We start from the raw sequence: 9436 nt of genomic DNA on the forward strand, positions 1-9436 counted from the left end.
AAGTCACCAGGCTATCAAGCTTTCAGTGACTTGGGACCACCATTACCAACAACATAAGGTGGGGGCAGAATACCACCAAAATTCAGAAGAAAGCTCAGCAAAGACCAGGGCGGCTGCTGCTTAGGATTTTGTGCCCCAAGCAGCACATCATTTGTGCTAGTATAGCTAGGTAGTTAAAGGAGCACCCCTCCCCCTCCAGTGTAGATAGCCACTCAAAGTATAGGTAGCAAGGGCATCCCCCCCCCCCCCTCCAACACAGGTAGCCACCCCCAGTATCCAAGGTAGCCAAGGTGACCTGCTGTGGTGCCCCAAAGAGAGGAGAACACTTCAAATGCGGGAAATGAGCAATGACCTTCCGCATCTGAAATATTCTCCATGGTCGCTGCGCTTCTCTCCTCTCTTTACACGTTGCTGCTGAATAGGGATGGTCAGGATTGCAGATTTTCGTGCATTTCTGCCAGTGCAGATTTCCGCCACTGCTGTATTCTGACTGTATTTAGCAGTATTCTGACGGTATTCCAATTTCCATGGATTTCCGTTTTCCACAGAAAATTCCGCCTACCGCTTACCACACTACAAATCTTCACTCTCTTATTAGCTTATGCATTCTGAACCTTCTGATTGACTTAAAATTACCGACTATTAGTATGGCAGATTTCCACGGAAATTTTCGCTACCGCTTACCGCAGTAAAAATCCTCATTCTCTGATTGGCTGATTCATCCCGAGTCTTCTGATTGGCTTAAAATTACCGACTATTGGTACAGCGGATTTCCACGGAAATTTCCAATACTACTTACCGGAATACAAATCGTAATTCTCTGATTGGCTGATGCATCCCAAGTCTTCTGATTGGCTTAAAATTATTGATTATCGGTATAGCAGAAATGTCTGTGATTTCTGACGAATTCCTCATTCCGCACTCTAATTTCCGCGTTACGCAATCCGATGCAGAAATGTGAATTACGATTGGAAATTCTGACATTTCCGTGCCGTGGAATCGGAATGAGCATCCCTACTGCTGAACTGAGGTCTGTGGGTGAATGATGGAGAGGCAGCAAGGGAGGCCCCTGCTGTGGGTGAGGCCCCAAGTGGCTGCCTAGTTTACCTGGGCCAAGCAGCACCCCTGGCAAAGACTGTTATTCCTGCAGCAACTGGAAAAAATTGGAAAGCTGCAGGATCTGTTGATTAGCTTCTACTCCGCCACCATTCCCTCTGTTGCTCTGTTATCGTCTGGTACATAAGTGCAACCACAAGGGACAGGTACAATATATAATAATTCTGAGGTATTAATGCTGCAGAGAGGGTCATTGGCTCTCTACTGCCACCACTGGACTTCCTCTATTCTTCTAGACTGAAAACCAGGGTCACCAAGATCTCACAAAATTCCTCCCACCCTGGCAGTCGCTACTTCAAGCTTCTTCCATTGGGCTGCTGCTACAGAACCACCCCCTCCAAAACCACCAGACGCAGGAGCACCTTCTTCCCCAAGCAGTCGTCCCGCTTTACTCGATCCCCCTATGCCCAAAATGAGTGATCTCCGTGCTTAATGTCTGTCTCTATGTCTATCATTGTGCTTGTAAATAACTGCCTGTCAACTGTTCTGCTGCTAATGCCATGTGTACCACAAATCATTCCAGGGACAATGTCAACCATCGCACTTGGGGAATAAAGCTAATTTATAGTTAGTTAGTCACAGTCAAATTTTAAACTAAAAAAAATTCAAATGCATTTGCATATCAGCACAAATAGAATGGGATGCCAATAAAGTGCAATACATGTACGACCACTGCAATTTTGGAAAATCACAAAACAGAAGTGGCTTTTAATAAGTATGAACCCTGCCTCCTGTTTTTTTAAAACTGGACTTGGTGGAATAGAACCCATGTGCTATAGCCTACAAATTCTCAGGCACCTTGTCCAGACCTCTCGGCCGACCACATTTAATACCTAACTTCAGTACGTCACAACAACAAAGATTGCTGCTATTAAGCCACGTTAAGCCAGAAGTTCATTTACAGTAAGTGTAATTTTTATATCATTTTACTTTCTAGGCCTGAAATCAGCTTGAGACTAATAAATGTTCTTCCCCTGTGACCGATCTTCCATACCAAGAGTTGGCACTCTCCACAGCATCTTACAACCAATTATAATCATGTGTATCAAAATTGGTATTTAACTTTGCCCTTTGCTTCTTGCTTGCTGAGAGCAGACATTCTTTAGCGCAATTTCAGTATCTATGGCCTGCTATTTTGTTTCTCTAATGAATGGAATGGATATCCATCTGGTCTATGAAGTGGAATCTCACCACATCCAGATGCTTCTGTGCAGAAGACCGGCTGCCCCTTACGTATGCGTAGACATCCCATTTTTCATCTCCCCATTTTAGACATTCCCTGTTCCTCTATCTCTCACACCCAGGCCCAGTTGTACAGCCTCCTGTTACTAATTAAAGAGCATTTCATGCAATGGCTCGAAGGCACAAACTCTCTCCTAGTCTACCTACATCATCATCATCCAGAAGATGTGTTCTGTTTCCCTGGAGACAACCCTTCCCTAAAGCCATTATGTGTCTCCATGAACATTAGTGTTTCTGCCATTGGTTGCTTCCATGGAAACAGTATGCATCTTCTGGATGATGAAGATAATAATGATATAGGCACACTAACCCTCTGGGCGATATAATTGAGGTGGCGCAGCACTATTTTTTTAAATTTTTTATATTTTAAATCATGTAGCGAGCCCAGGGCTCGCTACATGATAGCCGCAGCGCAGCGGCATCCCCCCACCCACTCCGATCGCCTTCGGCGATCAGAGTAAGCAGGAAATCCCGTTCAGAACGGGATTTCCTGCTGGGCTTCCCCGGTCGCCATGGCGACGGGGCGGGATGACGTCACCGACGTCATGGACGTCGTGATGTCAGAGGGAGTTCCGATCCACCCCTCAGCGCTGCCTGGAACTGATTGGCCAGGCTGCGCAAGGGGTCGGGGAGGGGGGGGCTGTGCGACACGGCGGGTAGTGGCAGATCGGCGGCGAGCGGCGGCGTTCGGAAGTTACACGCAGCTAGCAAAGTGCTAGCTGCGTGTAACAAAAAAAAATTATGCAAATCGGCCCACCAGGGCCTGAGAAATCCTCCTGTGCGATATACCCCGAGCTCAGCTCGGGATTAACGCTCAGGAGGTTAACAGAGTTACAAGAGATTGTGTGCTTCAGAGACACCATCTGTAATGGACCTTGAGCAGTGAGAGGAACTTGACCTGGGGATGTCCAAGAGGGAGGAAGAAGATAAGGGCCGTTATTACTTAGATGGTCAGGGACATTCCTTAAAGGATACCCGAAGTGACATGTGACATGATGAGATAGACATGTGTATGTACAGTGCCTAGCACACAAATAACTATGCTGTGTTCCTTTTTTCTTCCTCTGTCTGAAAGAGTTAAATATCAGGTATGTAAGTGGCTGACTCAGTCCTGACTCAGACAGGAAGTGACTACAGTGTGACCCTCACTAATAAGAAATTCCCCTATTCATCTTTTTCTTGCTCTCAGAAGCCATTTTCTGCTAGGAAAGTGTTTTATAGTTTCTTATCAGTGAGGGTCACACTGTAGTCACTTCCTGTCTGAGTCAGGACTGAGTCAGCCCCTTACATACCTGATATTTAACTCTTTCAGGCAGAGAAAGAAAAAAAAAGAACACAGCATAGTTATTTGTGTGCTAGGCACTGTACATACACATGTCTATCTCATCATGGCACATGTCACTTCGGGTATCTTTTAAGACATTTAAAAAAAACATTAACTGACCAAGGAGATTGCCCACTCACCCAGCATTACATTAATAAAGATATCCCACCCACAGAGTTATCGCATAAGGCATTAATTAACCCACTAACTCACCAAAGACATTACTTATTATACTACCAAGGACATTGCTTGAGACATTAGTCACTATAACAACATATTTACAGAGGACATAACCATTACAACAATACAATATAATATCCAATACAATAATATTTGTAAAGTGCTATAGGAGAAAAGCACTTTACAAATATTATTGTAATAGATATTGTATTGTATTATTGTGATGTCCCACTCAGTACATAATTGCAGGGTGGACTGTGTTACAGACTCAAGTGGGATACAGTCACGTTTTCTTAAATGCCAGAGTAAACAGGTGGCTTTTCAATTTGGACTTAATGGGAATCCAAACTGAGTCTGAGAAGCATTTTCTGGCTGCCATATTTATTTCCTTTTAAATAATACCAGTTGCCTGGCAGTCCTTCTGATCTCTTTGGCTGCAGTAGTGTTTAAATCACAAACATGAACAAAGCATGCAGCTAATTGGGTCATACTTGGGTCTGATCTGCATACTTGTTCTGGGTCTATGACTAAAAGTATTAAATACAGCTGATCAGTAGTACAGCAAGGCAATGTGCACTGTTTAAAATGAAATAAATATGTCAGACTCCATATTCCTCTCACTTCAGGTGTCCTTTAAATCCTTTCAAGGTTGTACAGTGGGATGCGAAAGTTTGGGCAACCTTGTTAGTTGTCATGATTTTCCTGTATAAATCGTTGGTTGTTATGCTAAAAAATGTCAGTTAAATATATCATATAGGAGACACACACAGTAATATTTTTGTTTTGTTTTTTACATTCAAAGATTTGTATTGTTTTTAAGAGTATAAAAGCATCAAACATCAAAACAAACGTTTTTTTGTTTTTTTTACATTAAGTAAGTAATCTCTTAACAACTGGATATAAACAAGATTATCTTGTAGAAAGCAGAGAAGTAACTCAAATCGTATCATAAACTTCAAGAAACGTGTCTTATAGGTATATTTTTTACACAAGTATGAAACTACAATGTTTCTCAAGGCCACTTAGTCAAAACAGATCAAAGTAGTAAAGAAAGAAAAAGAAGAAGAGAGAAGAAAAGAGAAAAGAGAAAGTAAAAGCAAAAAGTATAACAACAAAAGAAGAAAAAACATGGCAGCGGCAACCTCTACTCCCTAGTCCCAGGAGTAGGAAAGGTTCAGAGAAGAAAGGGGAAAAAGAAGAAGAGAGAGAGGATGAAAACTAAACCAAGAAATGAAGAAATGAAGCAACTCAAACAGACAAGAGAAAAGGGGAGGGGGGGGGGGGTCGTAACTGCCAATCATGTTTTTATATTCATCCGAGTGTTTCAACAAGACCCAGCAAGCCCAGGTATGGACATATTGGCCTGCCTTGTCTTGTGAAGAAATGATGATCTCTTCCATTTGAGCAATACTGTCAACTCTGGCCCACCATTGAACAATGGAAGGAATGTCTTGTTTCTTCCATAGCAAGGTGATTAAGGCCTTAGCTGCATTTAAAAGGTGGACCAGGACAGTTTTTTTGTAAGATTTCTGGGAAATAGGACAGCAATGCAGTAATAAAGCTTCAGGAGAGAAAGGGACTTAAATGGTTGAGATTGCCACTGACCATTTATGTACCTCCTTCCAAAAACGAGGTTACATGGGGGCAAGACCAGATATGTAGTAGGTCCGCTTTAGGGGCTGCACACCTCCAGCAGGAGTCTGAAACCCCTGGAGCAAATTTACTGAGTAGTGCAGGGGTTCTGTACCAAAAGGTAAGGATTTTGAATCCCTGTTGTTGGGTAGAAACATTTAGTGTAGACTTATGAGTCAGGGACATAATGGTCTGCCATTGCTCGTTAGAAAGGGACCTCCCTAAAACTTCCTCCCATGTGGCTTGATAGGGTAGGGTAGACGGGATACCCATAGTAATCAATAGGTCATATACTAAGGAGATGGTGTGTCTGTGTGGTCCAGATCGCATCAAAGATTGCTCAAGAAGAGTCAAAGGCCTGCAGGCCCTGGATTTGTGAGTGGAGTCATTTAGAAAACTGCGCATTTGAAGATAAGCCCAGTATGGGAATTTGTCAGATGCCACTAGTTAACTAGAGGGTGCTGATATTCTTGACCTCCCTGTTTTGAACAAAATCTCTCAGTCTAGGAATAGTGGGTAGTAGCCACCCATGTGCAAAGGAAAAGAAATGGCCTGGTGGAAATGATGGATTATCCCTGACAGGCATTAAGGGAGGATCCTTCCGCTTTAGAAAAAAGGCTTCTGAAAGTTTTGATAGAGGAGTGGGTGAATGGGTGACAGAGTTTAACCCTCAAGTCAATAATCCATGGTAGGGCCTGTAAGGAGACTGGAGAGAACGTGTTTTCAATGATGACCCAATGTTTGATAGATTTGTGGTTGCACCACTCAAAACGTCTGCTAAGAATCGCTGCCTGGTGATAAGCCATAAAATCTGGGAGTCCAGTCCCACCTTGTTCTTTAGGAAGTTTAAGAAGGCTATGACGTATTCTTGGAGTTTTATTCCCCCAGACAAATCCCAAAATCTTTGATTGAAGGTTATGTAGGAATGGTTTGGGGAGAGCAATAGGGAGGACTTGGCAAACATATAAAAATGTTGGTAGGAGAGTCATTTTCACCTATGCTATTCACCCCAATCATGACAGATATGTTTTTGTCCCCCAAGCAGCAAGCTCAGCAAGAAGTTTGAATTGTAAGGGTTCAAAATTGAGTTTAAAACCTGGCCTGGCCGCCCATTTAAATGGGAAGGCACCTTTGCATTGGGTAGTTGAGGATTGAGATAGGGAAGCATTCATTGCTTCAGACTTCTGGAAGTTTATTTTGAAGTTGGATAAAACCTGGAATTCAGTAAAATGGTCACAAGAATAGGTAGAGTGATAGTCGGATTGGTGCTAAAGAATAAGAGGTTGTCTGCAAAAGCTGCGGCCTTAAACTCCTCTTTGTCAACCCTCACTCCCTTAATATCAAGGTCGTGTCTAATCATGTTTAGGAAAGGGTCCAGGGTAATTATAAAGAGTAATGGGGACAGGGGGCCGCCCTGTCTTGTATCGTTTGAGATTTGTAGGGGGTAAGAAAGGTAACCATTGACTTTAACTCTAGCTGATGGCTTGTGGTAAAGGGGTTGTAGCCAACATAGCAATTGCAGACGAATCCCCAGCCCCTAAGTACAGCAAACATGTAATCCCAGGCAATGCGGTCAAAAGCTTTTTCCGCGTCAGTTGAAAGAAGCATGCCTGGGATTCCATGTTTCTGGAAATACGCTATAAGGCCAACCGTCTTCATTGTGTTATCTAATATCACTACACAGTGATATTTGAGTAGTGAAATTAAGTGAATTGGATTTACAGAAAGTGCGCAATAATTGTTTAAATAAAATTAGGCAGATGCATACATTTGGGCACGCACTGTTGTCATTTTATTGGTTCCAAAACCTTTAGAACTAATTATTGGAACTCAAATTGGCTTGGTAAGCTCAGTGACCCCTGACCTACATACACAGGTGAATCTAATTATGAGAAAGAGTATTTAAGGGGGTCAATTGTAAGTTTCCCTTCTCTTTTTAATTTTCTCTGAAGAGTAGCAAGATGGGGGTCTCAAAACAACTCTCAAATGACCTGAAGACAAAGATTGTTCACTATCACGGTTTAGGGGAAGGATATAGAAAGCTGTCTCAGAGATTTCAGCTGACTGTTTCCACAGTTGGGAACATATTGAGGAAATGGAAGACCACTGGCTCAGTTCAAGTTAAGGCTCAAAGTGGCAGACCAAGAAAAATCTCGGATAGACAGAAGCGACGAATGGTAAGAACAGTCAGAGTCAACCCACAGACCACCACCAAAGACCTACAACTTCATCTTGCTGCAGATGGAGCCACTGTGCATCGTTCAACCATTCGGCGCACTTTACACAAGGAGATGCTGTATGCGAGAGTGATGCAGAGGAAGCATTTTCTCCACCCACAGCACAAACAGAGCCGCTTCATGTATGCTAAAGCACATTTGTACAAGCCAGCTTCATTTTGGAATAAGGTGCTGTGGACTGGTTAAACTAAAATTGAGTTATTTGAGCATAACAAGGGGCTTTATGCATGGAGGAAAAACAACACAGCATTCCAAGAAAAACACCTGCTACCTACAGTAAAATATGGTGGTGGTTCCATCATGCTGTGGGACTGTGTGGCCAGTGCAGGGACTGCAAATCTTGTCAAAGTTGAGGGACGTATGGATTCCACTCAGTATCAGCAGATTCTGGAGACCAATGTCCAGGAATCAGTGACAAAGCTGAAGCTGCGCCGGGGCTGGATCTTTTAACAAGACAACGACCCTAAACACTGCTCTAAATTACTAAGGCATTCATGCAGAGGAACAAGTATAACATTCTAGAATGGCCATCTCAGTCCCCAGACCTGAATATAATTGAAAATCTGTGGTGTGAGTTAAAAAGAGCTGTCCATGCTCGGAAGCCATCAAACCTGAATGAACTAGAGATGTTTTGTAAAGAGGAATGCTCCAAAATACCTTCAACCAGAATCCAGACTCTCACTGGAACTTACAGGCAGTGTTTAGAGGCTGTAATTTCTGCAAAAGGAGGATCTACTAAATATTGATATCATTTCTTTTTTGTGGTGCCTAAATTTATGCACTTGCCTAATTTTGTTTAAACAAATATTGTGCACTTTCTGTAAATCCAACTTTATTTCACTTCTCAAATATCACTGTGTGTGTCTCCTATATGATATATTTAACTGACTTTTTTATCGTAACAACCAATGATTTATACAGGAAAATCATGACAATTAACCACTTGCCGACCGCACGCTTATACCGTGCGTCGGCAAAGTGGCAGCTGCAGGACCAGCAATGCAGTACTGCGTCGCCAGCTGCAGGCTGATTAATCAGGAAGCAGCCGCTCGCGCGAGCGGCTGCTTCCTGTCAAATCACGGCGGGGGGCTCCGTGAATAGCCTGCGGGCCGCCGATGGCGGCTCGCAGGCTAAATGTAAACACAAGCGGAAATAATCCGCTTTGTTTACCTTTGTACGGCGCTGCTGCGCAGCAGCGCCGTAAGGCAGATCGGCGATCCCCGGCCAATCAGCGGCCGGGGATCGCCGCCATGTGACAGGGGACGTCCTGTCACTGGCTGCACAGGACGGATAGCGTCCTGTGCAGCCTCGATCACCGGGGGGGGGGAACAGGTAGGAGAGGGAGGGGGGAATTTCGCCGCGGAGGGGGCTTTGAGGTGCCCCCCCCGCCAGCCACACGCAGGCAGAAGAGATCAGACCCCCCCTGCACATCATCCCCATAGGGGGGAAAAAAGGGGGGCAATCTGATCTCTCTGCCTGCACCCTGATCTGTGCTGAGGGCTGTAGAGCCCACCCAGCACAGATCACTAAAAACCACGCTGGTCCTTAAGGGGGGGTAAAGGGTAGGTCATCAAGTGGTTAACAAGGTTGCCCAAACTTTCGCACCCCACTGTACAACGAACAAGGGGACATGAAGGAGGAAAAAAGTTTTTGTCATCTATTTAGAAAGGGGTCCTTCACAGTGAGAGGGGTTAAAATCTGGAAT

The sequence above is a fragment of the Hyperolius riggenbachi genome, chromosome 11 (genome assembly GCF_040937935.1).
Source record: "Hyperolius riggenbachi isolate aHypRig1 chromosome 11, aHypRig1.pri, whole genome shotgun sequence".
In the NCBI taxonomy this organism is placed as follows: Eukaryota; Metazoa; Chordata; class Amphibia; order Anura; family Hyperoliidae; genus Hyperolius; species Hyperolius riggenbachi.